The 15881-nt window shown below is 45.5% G+C and overlaps 1 long non-coding RNA gene across 1 annotated transcript in view; it reads left to right on the top strand.

Moving 5' to 3' along the window:
- The first annotated feature begins 213 nt into the window (after window positions 1-213).
- LOC117361509 overlaps window positions 214-15881 on the top strand; it is a 63141-nt gene continuing 47473 nt past the window's right edge. The window contains exon 1 of the long non-coding RNA XR_004539674.1: window positions 214-301. This is a non-coding gene — a long non-coding RNA (uncharacterized LOC117361509). The remainder of the gene's footprint in view (window positions 302-15881) is intronic.

Consider the following 15881-nt stretch of genomic DNA (forward strand, 5'->3'; position numbering starts at 1 on the left):
ACAGCTCAAGCTGTCAGCTAGCTCGTGCTGTCAGCTGGCTTGTGCCCAGCCTGAAAATCAAGATTTTAAAAAAGATTTAGAGGGTTTAAAGATTTAAGAAAACTTCTTTCAGGTAAGAACTGGTGTTTTTTCCTATTTTTAGAAGTTTTGGTTTAATTAATTGATGGTTATTTTGCAAATTTTTAGGTTTTCTGTTGCTGATCTCTTGCACAGGTCTGCTGTTCTCGTGTCAGATTTGACAGTTGGGAGGGTGACTTGGAACTGTATGGAGGTGTCTTGACTTTGTGAGGCTTTTATTAAGGTAACCATTGCTGGTTTTTATTATTGAGGAAGAATTTTGATGTTGATTTAAGAGTAATACATGTTTTTTTAGGTGGTTGAAGTTAAATTTGGTTGTTGCTTCTGTCCAAACTTCACTGGCTTCCAGTAATTTCCAGGGTTCACTTTAAATGCACCTGCCTAACTTTTAAGATCCTACACGGCATCCTTTCTCCCCTTATTCCACTATCTTGGAATTCTTCGAGTCCTGATACCACCAGATCCACCCACAAATTTAAACTATCCTTCCCCTCGTTAAAAGGCGTCATCTATGCGGGAAAATTAGGGACATCTCTCTCCTTCAGAATCATAGAGCTTTGGAATAACCTTACTACCCCACTTTGGAATCTGGGCTTCTTCCAACTACAGTGGTGCCTCGCATAACGGACGCCTCGTACAGCGAACGCTGCGCATAACGAACTTTTTGTCTTGCTCCCTATAACGAACTTCGTTTCACACAACGAAGTCGCCCGAGGGGCCCGGGGGGGGGGGCGGAACTACTCTCCCCGAAGCCGGGAACAGCAGCACCCTCCTGTCTGAATGCAGTGTTCCATCATCTCCCTCCACCTTACCTTAGATGCCGAGTTTTCCGGCTTTCTTTTTCGGCCAGCCACACACTTTCAAAGAGCAGCACATGCGCGCATGCTCTGTTGTTCAATCTTCTCCTCTGACGCAACCGGAAACCGGAAGTTGCAGGAGAGAGAACATTGATCAACTCCAGCAGCTGCGCGTGCACAGCTTTTTGAGATCGTGCGGCTGGGTGAGGGAGAAGGCTGGCAGGCTCTGCATGTGAGGTGAGGTGGAGGGAGGGAAATGTAGGGCTGCAGAACGAATTATTTTGTTTTACAGGTATTCTTATGGGACAACAGGGCTGCAGAACGAATTATTTTGTTTTACAGGTATTCTTATGGGAAAACGCGTTTCACACAACGAACGTTTCACATAACAAACTTGCTCCTGGAACGGATTAAGTTCGTTGTGTGAGGCACCACTGTATTCTGAAAACATCTGAAAACTTGGCTATTCTCAAAAATGTAATTCTATCTTCCCTCTATATTCTTCCCCTAATCTTTTCTGTGGAGTTCCCTCTTTATACTAAGCTCCTGTAAACTGTGCCGAGCTCTATGATTGTGGAGATGATGTGGGTATACAAACTTAAGGTTTAGTTTAGTTTATAGTAATTAGAGACTGGTAAGATTTTCATGATCCAAAGTTAAAAGTTTTGCTTGATGGGTTTAATTGATTACAAATTTTATCTTTCGATTTCTGGAGAAGTTTTTATGAGATGTCCTGTGACAGATTTCTGTGGAATGTTGTGAGAGAATACTGGTGAAGTGTGAACTGCTTTTGAAACCTGATTTCTGGAGAAATTCTCATAAGGTTGGGGAGGCCTCACCGGGGGCTCTTATCGACCCTCCTCCCCCCTACCCCCAAGAACAGAGGCAGACACCAGGGTTAATTTTCCACTAAGGAGTTTATTTTTAATTTTTGGATTTTGGCCGCAGCATGGTTGTAACACAATAACATTAGCCATAATAACATTTATGTCCATAATTAACATGATTAATATGATAACATTGGAATAACCATAACTGGTAAACATACTGAACTTCAAATCATCCTAACTTCTACTATTCTCTTCCTCGGGGGAGGGATCTCCCCCCCTACCAAGCGGGGCCCAAACTGGGGGTCCATCAGCACTGCGTTTAAGTAGGCACCGCCGTTCAAGCGAATGCTCTGCTCCCACTTGGCCCGAGCCACCCTCCAAGTGTCCCGTGCCCCGTTGGCTGTCCCCCCCTGATCGCCGTCCAAGCGATTGGGGGTAGCGCTGGTCCATCTTCTGTTTGCCCCTCCGTCCAAGAGGGGTCTCTCATTCAGGAGGGGGTAGGAGCCCTCACTTTAGAGAGGCCAATCCTATCCCCCTCCCCGCTTGGGTTGGGTTCCCCCCCCCCCTTTTCTTAATCACTATCCTTGCCACAACTCGCGGCAGTGACACCTCACTTGCTGCGAGTTACCCAACAAATGCCTTATGCTGCGGCCTCTCGCATGAACAAGGTGTCAATCCCGCCCTGTATGTTACTAATAAAAAGGTCCACCCCGTCAGAAAGGTGCACCCCGTCAGGCCGATATAAGCCCGGGCAATCCTCCGTAATTAATTTGTGCCTTGCAAAAGGAATGGCTACGCCGGGAGAGTCTGATTTTAAGCTTCCTGCTGCCCCTCCCCCCGCCTATCCCTGCCTGGCCCCTTCCCTTTATTCACATCCTGCCTCAGTCCTTCCCGGAGGCCCCCCCACCTTACGCTGCCCCCCCCCCCCCGCTAATCGCTCCTGGGCCCCTGTCTCTGTGTAATAAGTCTGTGGTGCTGATTTCTGGAAAACTTAATGACAGATTTCTGTGGAATGTGGTGAGAGACTATTAGTGAAGCAAAGTTGTGAAACTGCCTTAGAAATCTTTTTCTGGGAATATTTTCTGTAAAGATTTTTGGGATTTTGGGAAAAGATTTATATGCATGAAATGTTTAGTGAAAGTATCATTTTTGTGATACTGTAAGGAAATAGTATAGGGAACATCAATTATCTGGTTATTTTTCTTAGCTAAGGAACTATTTAGGCATTTTGGGGGTTTCTAAACATAGGATAGGTTTTTCTTATTGATTTGATTTTAGTCAGTGTAGTAGGTGAGTTCCAGATAGCGAGATCTACTAGCAACAGAGCGCCAATGTGGTACCCCTACACAGAAAGGACAGAAAGCTTCCAATACACTATCCTGAGGAAGAAGGAGAAAGCTGAGAAGCCGGAGGCTGTAAGATAAATTATTTAAAGAAAGCGTTCTTAGACCCATCAGTTAGTTTTCCCTGGACAAAGAATTTTAAAGAATAAATAATACTTATATGAAATACTGCATAGTAATTTGCTGATGTTGAAAAACAATTAATGGGATCAAAGAAGATTTTACTTGGACATTTAAAGAACTGAGTAGAAGTGAAGCTAAATTTCCTTGTCTAGACTTGTTATACAGCATTTGTTTATTAAATTGTATTTCTATTTTCAATTTAGAATCCTTAGTGCTTCATTATATCTATTTTGTTAATGGTTTAATTAACATTTTTATTTCTAAGTTACATTACATTGTATTATTACATCTAATATAATAAAACGGTAAGCCACGCATGCGCACTTCCTATGCGTGGGTCCGTTTTCCGTGAGCTGTAGCACACATAGGAAGTGCGTATGCGCGGCTTACAGTCTGGCCTCACGCGAGGCAAGACAAGTGGCATGCGCGCTCTTCCCTGCTCTCCACCGCTGCCGGCCGCTAACACCCCCTGCCCTCTCCAAGCCGGGACCGCAGCCAGCCAACGATCGCCTCCACAGCGCACGAGAGGAGAAGGGAGAGGGCTGAGGGCTGTCCCGCTGGCAGCATGGCCCCAATCCCCTTGCGCCGCAGCAGCGTCGACGACTCCCCCTCCCGCACCAACTGCTGCCGCTCCTGTTTGAAGCGGCCTGATGAGGTTCGCGGCCGGCTGTAGCGAACCTCGCAGGCCGCTCTCCACATGAAGCACATTCCCTCTGACACGATCGCGTCAGAAGGAACATGCTATCATATGGAGAGCGGCCTGCGAGGTTCAATACAGCCGCCCATGAACCTAAGCAGGCCGCTTTGAACAGGAGCGGCAGCGGCGGCAGGAAACATGGATGCATGGAGGAAGGTAAGAACGGGAGGGGAAGCCAAAAAAGAAGGGCCCTGGAGCAGCCAGAAAAGGGAGCTGTTTTGGTGGGAGGGTTGTGCTGAGTGCACGAAGCAGGCAGGCAGCCATTGCACAACAGGGGGAGAGGCAAAGGGGGCTGCTTTGGGGGGAGGGGTGTGCTGGGGGCAGACAGCAATCAGGGAGGGGGGAGGAACAGAAGGGGGGCCACGTAGCAGGCAGGCATTGCACAACAGGGGGAGAGGCAAAGGGGGCTGCTTTGGGGGGATGGTTGTGCTGGGGGCCGACAGCAATCATGGGGGGAACAGAAGAGGGCCAAGGAGCAGGCAGGCATGGCACAACAGGGGGCCAGAGGGAGAGCGAAAGGGGGCTGCTTTGGGGGAGGGGTGTGCTGGGGGGCAGACAGCAATCATGGGGGGGGGAACAGAAGGGGGGCCAAGAAGCAGGCAGGCATTGCACAACAGGGGGAGAAGGAAAGGAGGCTGCTTTGGCAAGCAGGGGGGCCAGGGAGACAGACAGAAAGAAATACGCACAGAAAGGGGACCAGGGAGAGACACAGACACAAAGAATGACAGACAGACAGCGTCCAGGGAGAGAGAGAGAGACAAATAAAAAACAGACATACAGACATCTGCTCTAGCACCCGTTATTGTAACGGGCTTAAACACTAGTATATATATATATATTTAATGTAATTCACTCCTTCTCCTGGGGAAAGGTATCAATTTAAACCTTGGACACCCGCGACTACAAACTAATTTTATTTCAAGAGAGATACCTTTTACCTCAGTTTGAGGAGGAGGGGATTACACTAAGGATGAAGTAGGCGTGGTTAATACCAGAAATGGCCTTAGGTGTTCTAAGGTGTCTCTGTAGACGAGATTCACATCAAAGGTAGGCACCAGAAATATAGGCCTTTAAAACCCTGCCTGTATTTCTGGCACCAGCCTTTGATGAAAGCTGCGATTCTGTAAACGGCGCTGTTGCATGATTGACACTTAATTGGCGGTCATTTTTTAGGTGGCCATCAATAATGGTGCTCTTAACAGAATCCAGCCCATAGGGATTATATAACAGGATGCCATCTGAGAAGTCCATTTGTACATGTGTATATGCTGATATTTTGGTCATTTACACATGGTCTTGGTAGCTAAATATTACCCCCCTGTACTTACAGCCAATATATCTTCTTCAATTTTCTTTTATTTCTAAAAGCTGACTAGGTAGATAGGGCTGAGTGGTGGCAAGTTATTGTACTAGGCAATCACTGGTCTCTAAATTTTGTTTTTCATATGAAGGTTTTAGGACCACTACTGGTCCAGAGAGGCAGATTTCCAATGTTTCATATCTTACTTATATACCATCCTTTGGAGCCTCAATAGCATCCATGTTATGCTCTGTTATGTTTGATGCTTCCTCATGGTTTGCATGCCTGGTAATCTTGGACAATTATTATATTCACGCTAGCAATCCTCTATAGTGTTTATGGATGATCTAGGCCTCCAGTGGCGTACCAAGGGGGGCGGGGGGGGAGGTCCGCCCCGGGTGCCAAGCCCTGAGGGGGTGCTCCAGGTCCGGTCCAATTCCCCCCCCCCCCTCTGCGCCGGGTGTCGCGTCTGGAAACAGCCTGCAGCAAGATCGCGATGCCAGAGATCTTTGCCTGCTTCGGCTGTTTCCTCCGCCACGGTCCTGCCCCTCCTCTGACGTCAGAGGAGGGGCGGGACCGCGGCGGAGGAAACAGCCGAAGCAAGCAAAGATCGCTGGCATCGCGCGATCTTGTTGCAGGCTGTTTCCCCAGGGCAGTAGCGTACCAAGGGGGGGCGGGGGGAGGTCCATCCCAGGTGCCGCCTTAGGGGGGGATGCACAGCTGGCCCGGCCCCTATCGCGCTCCTACCCTCCCAGCGAAAGCAGCATCGGAGCCATTACTGAAAAAGGAAATGGCGCCAGACCTTGGAGCACCGAGGCAGACCGCTTCTCCCCCTCCCAGCCGAAACCCCGCTGACCATCCTATCTCTCCCCCCCCAAGTGAACCTTTCCGACCCTCCCAGCGAAAGCAGCAAACCTCCCTCCAGTAGCGTCGGCTTTATCCTCCCTCTGCTGCATCACTGATGACGTCATCAGTGACGCGGCAGAGGGAGGAGAAAGCCGCGAAGGAGGTTTGCTGCTCTCGCTGGGAAGGTCGGAAAGGTTCACGGGGAGGAGATAGGAGGGTCAGCGGGGGTTCGGCTGGGAGGGGGGAGAAGCGGACTGCCTCTGTGCTCCATTACCTTCTTCGGGCAGCAGCAGCGTTTACAATTCGCTGCTGTTGCCGGCTTCAGGCCTTGTTCTCTGCCGTGTCCTGCCTAATTCCTGTTTTCATGAAGAAAGGACCCGACAGAGAGGAAGGCCTGAAGCGGGCAACAACAGTGAATTGTGAATGCTGCTGCTGCCCAATGAAGTTCAGGACATCGGGGAAGGAGCAGGGATGAAATCTGCTGCTGGCTTGGGGGTGAGGGTAGGGAAAGAATCGTGGAAGTGGAGAAATTGGCACGATGGCTTTGTGCGGGCTAGGGGGAGAGAGAAAGAAAGGAAAAAATAAAGAGGGGAGCCAGGGGGAGAGAGAAAGAAAGGCAGAAATAAAGAGGGGTCAGGGGAGAGAGAAAGAAAGGCAGAAAGAAAGAGGGGGACCAAGGGGAGAGAAAGAAAGGCAGAAATAAAGAGGGGGTCAAGGGGGAGAGAAAGAAAGGCAGAAAGAAAGAGGAGGGCCAGGGGGAGAGAGAAAGAAAGGCAGAAATAAAGAGGGGGGCCAGGGGGAGAGAGAAAGAAAGGCAGAAATAAAGAGGGGAGCCAGGGGGAGAGAGAAAGAAAGGGGGGGGGCAGGAGAAGAAGGACTAGAAGAAGGATCAGAGACTCATGAAATCACCAGACAAAAAAGTAGGAAAAATGATTTTATTTTCAACTTAGTGATCAAAATGTGTCCGTTTTGAAAATTTATATCTGCTGTCTATATTTTGCACTATGGCCCCCTTTTACTAAACCGCAATAGCGTTTTTTAGCGCAGGGAGCCTATGAGCGTCGAGAGCAGCGTGGGGCATTCAGCGCAGCTCCCTACGCTAAAAACTGCTATCGCAGTTTAGTAAAAAGGGAGGGGGAATATTTGTCTATTTTTGTATAGTTGTTACTGAAGTGACGTTGCATAAAGTCATCTGCCTTGACCTCTTTGAAAACCCGCGGAATATAAATGATAATTAACATTTTCTCTGCGTACAGCGTGCTTTGTGTTTTTAAAATTTTATTGTTGGTAGATCATTTTGACTTGGCCACAAAGGTAAGGGGGAAGGAGGGAGGGGAGCTGCTGAAAGACATCTAGTAATCCTTGCAGGCTTGACTGTGCAGGGAATTATTTTTGTAAAATCATGTTTTGTTATGTGACTGGCATTATCTAGACTTTAATTTCTATGAATGAATAGAATGAAAATGATATAAAATTACTTGCTTGTTTTTATGTGCGTGCGCTGAAGGAAAGAGGGGAGAGAGAGTGGGCTGAGGATGCTAAAGGGAAATGGGGAAGAGAGTGGGGAGAAGACGCTGATTTATAAATTGACAATTGTACAGAATATTGTTTCTTTTTATACTTTAATATAAACAATTCAAGGCTTGTGTGGATGGAATCAGGTGGTTTGCGGGGATGGGGACCGAGCTTACGGGGATTAGTCCAATAAAATGGTATTTTTTTATTTCTCATTATTTGTTTTATTTTTATTTGTTAATTTGTAAAGTGGTGATTGTTATGTATCAGTTTTTTCAAATTTACATCTACTGTCTTTATATTTTGCACGGTATTAGAGGACATGTATTACTGTTTTTGTAGTGTTGCATTGCATGCAGAGTCTGGTTTCTTGGCAGTTCAGTTTAACTTTTGTCTACATATTTTTATTTTTAGTTTGTGATTATTCTATATTGGGCAAAGGTGTATCTGTCTGTGTGTATGAAAGGGACATGGCTTTCTGATATCATCGACTGTACAGGATCAATTGACTGTGCGGGATCTGGCTTGTTTAGTTTTCCAATGTATGTGTTGGTGTTCTAGTGCTCACTGCAGTGTTTAAGATGCTGCCTTTTCCTAGGTACACTCTTGTGGTGCGATATGTAGATTGTTACTAAAAATCATATTTTTCATATAGATGGGGGGGGTGTCAAAAAATGATGGGCCCCGGGTGCCACATACCCTAGGTACGCCACTGTAGGCCTCACTCATTATTCATTCACTCATGCATCATTGTGTGTTGCTGGCCATTCTTTGGACTGCAACTCATTTACTCTAGGCAATAAAGATAATACTGCCTCCTGCTCCTCAACAGATCACTCACTATTCTCTGCCTATTTTCTTCTTCCTTTAATTATCTCTTCTCAGACCAAAAATTAAGAAATTTTCTAGAAGTCAGAATAACATGAATTTGGTTTGACTACTGTCTAGATGCCATAACTTTCTATGGAGGATCAGGAAGTAACTTTGAATAAGCACTGCCCTGGATGAGGGTGTCCTAGTTAAGGAATATATAGCAAAGAGGGTAGACAAAATCATTCCTGGCACCATCTCCCAGTGGAGATGTTGGAGACAAAAACAGTGACAGAATTCAAAAATGCCTGGGATAGACACAATGGATCCCTAAATAGACAGAAGATAGTATCAAAACACAAAGCACATCAATAGCTAGGAATTAATTTATGATGGGCAGGTGTGGTAGTTAGATGGCAACTGTAGCAGTAGAGAATGAGGCAAGTACCAGGCAAGACTTATCAGGATGGGCTGGAGTTGGCTTTGACAGCAACTCCAGTAGTTGGGAAGTCGGGCCAGTGCCGGGCAGAACTTTCCAGTCTGAGCCCTGAAAATGGCAAGGACGGAGCAGGATCAAATATGCATATTTTATTCCACATTCTAGCAGGTGCTGTACATCTCAGTGAAGGAGAGGAAGACATGTTAAAGTGGAACTTATTGAGTATAATGTCGTTAGTAATACTATTGGATTAGTGATTCAATCATGAATTGATAAAGAATGTGACTATTTGGCAGACTAGATGGATCATTTATTATGTCATTTATTATGTTAATATGGGGCTTATTTTCAAAAAAAGAAAATGTCCAAAAAGTGGCATAAAGGGGCAAGTGGACTATTCCAGTTCATTATTTTCAAAATCCATTTTCTAGATGCTTTGCTGTACTGTTTATCTGCACTGCATCTAAATCTCAAGGAGGCGTGTTAGAGGCAGGATCTGGGCAGGACTAGGGCGGGCATGTGATTTGGACATTTTTCTGTAATAATCTAACATTTTAGAATAGGTCCAAAGCACAATTTAGATGTTTGGGGCCAGACCTGTTTTAAGAATAAATAAGTGCCAAAAAGGTGCCCAAACTGACCATATGATGACTGGAGGGATGAAGGTATGGCCTTCCCATACTCTCCCAGTAGTCACTGACCCCCCTCCTGCCCCCTATATGACAGCTTCAGATATAATGACCAGTCCTAGTAGAACAGGAAACAGATTCCTGGAGTAGCCTAGTGCGTGGTGTAGTGAACCATAGCAATAGGGGACTCAGGCCTATATCTCACTCTTATTACTACACTGATGGTGGAATACGTGAGCTTTCCAAGCTCTACCCTAATCTCACTGTACGTACATATAGGTGACATCTTCAGGCATAAGCTCTTCAATATCTCTCCCATCTTATCTCACCCTATACTCCTCCCTGGGAACGCCGTTCATTTGGTAAGTCTCTCTTATCAGTCCTTCTCCACTAATGTTAACTCTAGACTCTGTTCTTTCTCTCTTACTTCACCTTAAGCCTGGATAGGACTCCCTGGATTACTACATCAAGCTCCATCCCTGCCTATATTCACATCCAGGCTCAAGACCCACCTCTCTGAGGTTGCTTTTAGCTGCTAACCCTTACTCGCTGTTAGGCATTCATGCCTGATGAACTCCCCAACCCCCTACTTGTCTTGTTTGTCTGTTAAGTAGATTGTAAGCTCTTCAGAGCATGGACCATGTCTTGAATGTTCTAATGTACAGCGCTGTGTATGTCTATTAGCACTATAGAAAAATAAGTAGTAGTAGTATGGTGTATAGTTGGGTCCAGTAGGTTATGGGTGGATTTAGCATGGCTTTCCATAAGGATTTAGACGTCATATCAAAAATGGCCCTTTATTATCCAGAAATGCTTTCTTATAATCAATGTAATACTACAATTTCTCTTTTCTTTGCAGTAGCCATAATGACTTTAATCAGCATTAGTTGGTCTTTGGTTCCACATGCATCCTTCTTATTGCACTTCTGCTCTATTGCCTTGATATCTATTAACCACCTTTTCATGAACAGATTCACCCAAAGTGGTTTACAGTACTTTGAATAGTAATCAGGTACTCAAGCATTTTCCCTATCTACTCATAATCTAACTGTGGTAGCTGGTGCAATGGGAGGTTAAATGACTTGCCCAGAGTCATAAGGAGTGGGCTGGGCTCAAACTTACTGAGTCAGGGTGCTGAGGTAGCAGCTCTAACCACTAGGCTACAACCTCTTCTTTACTATTGGAGTCAATTCGGCTGCATAGTCTATGTACACGTCTCCCTCCGCATTCGCTGTGATAGGGGATTAACATTCCCGCAAATAACTTTTTCATATGTTATTCGCTGTTTTCTATGAAAAACCATCGTGAATATGGTGAAACCACGAGTAACATGGGAGACCTGGCCTGTTCCTGGAGAGGCAAAACATGGTGAAGACAGTGCCGGGAATCGGCGATTTTTCTCTGTAAACGCTTGGAATCAGCAATTTCTCTATGCAAGCTGATGTAATTGGGGTCGGGGGAGGAGCCAGCAAGCTAAAACCCGCAAATAATCAAAACCCTGATGGCTGAAACCGCGAATATGGAGGGAGAAGTGTACTACCATTCGTTGCCATGGACAGTTTATAAGTATACAAGTTATTTATTTATATGTTCATTTTTAAAGCCTGTCCTCCCCAGGAGCCCAGAATGGGTTACAAGAATACATATACAAAGTTTTTAGGAACAGAGATATGCACACTACAGTCAATAACATGCTACACAATGAAATCACAATGAAAGAAAAGAAAAAAATGGAATTGAAAGGAAAGCAAATGTAATAAAATTAAAAGAAAGCTAAAAGAAAAAAAAAAAGAAAGATCAATGTATGTATGTATGTATGTATGTAAGGCACAGTGTATGGGTTTGTAATTTTGGGAACATTATCCGGATTACCTGGATCTCCATTTGGCCTTTATCTGCCGTCATGTTTCTATGTTTCTATGACCTGGGATAGGCACTTGGGATTTCTCGGAGAGAGAAAGAGATAATGGTTACTGCGGATGGGCAGACTAGATGGGCCATTTCGCCTTTATCTACTGTCATGTTTCTATGTTAGAAGCAAAAAAGAAATCCAACCAAATCTGCAGGAGAAACACCAAAGCAGGAAAACCAAACAAAACTGCAGACAATGTACACGATGCAGGCAAAAATTTATTATTGCAAAGTTAAAATGCAGAATATAAAAACCTTTTTACCAACCAAGAGACCCAACACGGTCCGTATTTCGGACAACACGCTTTCGTCAGGGGTCCATGGTAAATAAGGTATCAAATATACTGCAAAAAATGAAGATACCAACAAATGCCTGTATATTCAATCCACCGAAAACGCTACCAAAAAAGGTTTTTATATTCTGCATTTTAACTTTGCAATAATAAATTTTTGCATGTTTCTATGTTAGCCATTGTGGTGTTAACTTTGGCTGCCTGAGCAATTAATATTTTAAAACACTATCATCAAAAGAGCCACAATTCATGAGCAAACTACTTATCCCTTCTACGTCTTGCCGTTCACTTTGATCTATCAATCAACACTTGCTCTCTGTCCTGTCGTTGAAAATAAGTACACAATGTCAATACATCTTCTCCATTGTTGCGCCCCAACTTTGGAATTCCTTGCCATTCCACGTAAGAGAAGAAATAAACCTTGACTGTTTCAAAAGCAACTTGAAGTGTTTTTGTTTTAAATTTAAGGACGCCTATAATCTATCATTTGTTATTGACAGATACTTCATTTCTCCTCATCCAATCCCCTCCAAATTGTTCTTCCCTTAAAATGTTACCTTTTCTTTAAAGATTGTACTTCCTCCCAGTGGCGTACCTAGGGTATGTGGCACCAGGGGCCCATCATTTGTTGACACCCCCCCTGGAAAAAAATATTTTTGTAATGACCATGAAACGTAATAAATGGTCAGAATAGAACAGGCAGTGAAAATTTTCTTATATTCCAAACATAACATAACATAAATTATGTCTGAATTGTCATGACATCAGAAGTACATATGGAGTAGTTGCAGGTGATGTTTGGGACAGTTCTGATTGTGTTAGTTCGGTTTTATGTGTTTTTTGAATAGAAAGGTTTTTATTTTTTTTTTAAGGTTTTGCAGTCTATGGTCGATGTCAATTGGTTGTAGAGTTGGGGGTCGAGTGTTGCAGCTCGAATGGCTAGGAGGTTGTCGAACAGTTTTTTTCTTTCGACGTTTTTGGTTGGAGGGTGTGTGAATGGTGCGTGAGTTCTCCTATGTCTGTTTGAGGTGGATTGAATTATGTAGCTGAAGAAATTAGTTACCCCCTCATCCCACACATTAATTCTCTTCCATTATAAAAAAAACATTGATAAGTTCCCAGAAAAAAAATACATTAAAATAAAAAGTGAAAACAAAGGCCCCTACAGATGAGAACATAACATAAGAATAGCCTAACTGGGTCAGACCAATGGTCCATCATGCCCAGTAGCCCATTCTCATGGTAGCCAATCCAGGACACTAATACCTGGTCAAAACCCAAAGAGTAGCAACATTCAATGCTACCGATCCAGGGCAAGCAGACACTTCCCCCATGTCTTAATAACAGATTATGGACTTTTCCTCCAGAAATTTGTCCAAATCTTTCTTAAAACCAGCTACACTATCTGCTTTTACCATAACTTCTGGCCACTTCATTTTTAAGTTTAGATCTTTCCTTTCAAACAGAGACCTTGCTAGATGTCAAATACAGCACAAGGTAACTTCACATGGACTTAGCTGTGCAGGAAATGTGAATCTCATACACCCACCATATAGTGCAAAAATGTGCAAAGGTCTGTTTATTTCTTTCGATCACTACATAGCCTAATGCCACACAAGCAGTGCTGTACAAACATATTCTGTAGGTCAATGCTAAGGATAACAAAGTTTCCTTCCTTGGACCAGAAGGAGATGCTGATAAACCACTGGAAGAGATTCCAAAACAACACCCAAAGACCCACTCAGTGTGTGAACCAGTTGAGTGGAGTGGACTAACTGGGGGGTGGAAATGGGCCTGGAGTTTGCTCAGCAGAATTTCCCAGACCACCTCTTCCAATCAAAACATTGACACGCTGCCACCACCACCACTAGGAACACCTCACTGGGTAAGCCAGCTATGCTATAAACTTTATAAAACACATTATTATATTTTCTTATAAAGCACATATTTTAACTGAACTCTCTGACATCCTCAGCCTTTCCATTCACAAAAATAGAAGGAAAGAAAAGTTCCCATTTCCTGCTGTCTCATGTCCCCGGCCTATACAATATTTTTTTTCTGCAGACCCTTCAAAAGTCTGACCAAATCCTCGTTTCACTTGCATTATAAAGTACTGAGGATGCCATCTCTCCCCAATCCCAGGTCCTAAAGTCTAAGACAGTAGCGCAAACTAATGCTGCCAGATTCAGGCGGGAAAAAATTTCGATTCGATTCAGCCTATTGAATTGGTTTTTCAATTCGATTTTCCTGCCCAGTTGGGTGATTTTTTTCAAAACTCCTGGTGGGTTTTATAGCTTTTTCACCCCTTTTGGTTTCTCCTAACCACACTGGCGCTATGGTGTAAATAAAATAAAGAAACAAAAAGGACTTTCCCTCTCTCTGTTAAATCCTAGCTCACGTTTGCAGTCCAACACCAGCTCTGGCAGGATACACATTTCAAATCTGACATATTATAATCACTAAACAGAAAATAAAATTAATTTTTCTACCTTTTGTTGTCTGGTTATATTTCAAATCTTGTTGGTCCAAGGCTCTGGTTTTCTTCCGATAACTTGCTTGCCAGGGTCTCCTTCTTTCTTCTTTCTGCATGCTAACCATTACATTACATTACGGATTTCTATTCCGCCTGTGCCTTGCGGTTCTAGGCGGATTACAATATAGAAATTAACTGGGCAGTTCCAGTAGAATTACATTTCAGGATAAGGGTAAGTTACAGGAACAGTAAAGGATTATGATACTTCAATTTCACAGAAGATAATACATATCACAGAAGATAATACATATCACAGAGGATAATACATGTCAACTGAATCAAGTTAAATCGGGTGTAGTGTAAAAGAGATACAGTACATTCTGGATCACAGACAAAGAGATACTATAGGTGGGTGTTTCCAAAGGCGTTGATTGGGGACTCATTGGGTGGTGGTTAGAGTGATGGGAGATATTTTTTGAACAGTAGTGTTTTTATTTCTTTACGGAACTCTTTTATGTCTGTTGTTTTTGGTCATCTGCCAACTCTGTCCTCCCTTTCCATTTCCCTTCTCTCCCCAGGAAGTCTGGTATCTTTCCTTTTTTTCATCTCCCTCCACAGATCCACCTTTTCTTAACTACCCTTTCATCCGGCATCTCTCCCTCTTTCCCCACCACCCCAGAGTCCACCATCTCTCCCTTTCTTTTCCCAATTACCCTTCTATCCAGTATCTCTATCCCTCCTCCACACCATCCCTTGTGTCCAATTTCTCTCCCTTTCTGTTCCTTCCCTCCCTAAATCCCATGGTCCATCATCTCTCTCCCTCTCCTCTATTTGCAGACCCATTATTTCTTTCCCCCCCCCAAAGTTTGGCATATGCACGTCTCTTTGAACACCCCCTTCCCTCTGTGTACTTCTAAACCAGGGTCCTCCCCAAAGGCCTGTCCCCCCTTAAAGGTCTGCCTGTCCCCCCTTGAAGGCCTGCACCCCCCTTGAAGGCCTGTCCCACCCCCTTGTAGGCCTCTCCCCCCCTTGAAGGCCTGTCCCCCCCCCCTTGAAGGTCTGCACCCCCCCGAAGGCCTGCACCCCCGAAGGCCTGCCCCCCCTTGAAGGCCTGACCCCCCCTTGAAGGCCTGCCTGCCTGTCCCCCCTTGAAGGCCTGTCCCCCCCCTTGAAGGCCTGCACCCCCCTGAAGGCCTGTCCCCCCTTGAAGGCCTGACCCACCCCCTTGTAGGCCTGTCCCACCCCCTTGTAGGCCTGTCCCCCCCTTGAAAGCCTGCCTGCCTGTCCCCCCCTTGAAGGCCTGTCCCCCCCTTGAAGGCCTGCACCCCCTTGAAGGTCTGCACCCCCCCCAAAGGCCTGCACCCCCCCTTGAAGGCCTACCTGCCTGTCACCCCCCCTCCCCCTTGAAAGCCTGCCTGCCTGCCCGCCCGCCCCACCCTGAAGGCCTGATGCCCCGACCCACCCCAAAGGACCGTTCGCCCCCCTGGCCTCCCCGCACTACCTATGAAGCAGCCGCAGCAGGATCGCGACGTCAGCTATCCCTGCGCTGCTTAGGCGCTGCTTCCTGCGCCGCGGTTCCGCCCCCTCCTCTGATGTCAGAGGAGGGACGGGACCGCGGCGCAGGAAGCAGCGCCCAAGCAGCTCAGGGATTGCTGATGTCGCGATCCTGCTGCGGGCTGCTTCATAGGTGTGCTGGAAGGTCAGTAGGGCGAGCGGTCCTTCGGGCGTGGGGGGGACTGAGCGGCAAGGCCGGGAACACCCCCTCAGGGCTGGCACCCGGGGCGGACCTTCCCCCCC

This window comes from Geotrypetes seraphini, chromosome 5, assembly GCF_902459505.1.
Source record: "Geotrypetes seraphini chromosome 5, aGeoSer1.1, whole genome shotgun sequence".
NCBI classification, from domain to species: Eukaryota; Metazoa; Chordata; class Amphibia; order Gymnophiona; family Dermophiidae; genus Geotrypetes; species Geotrypetes seraphini.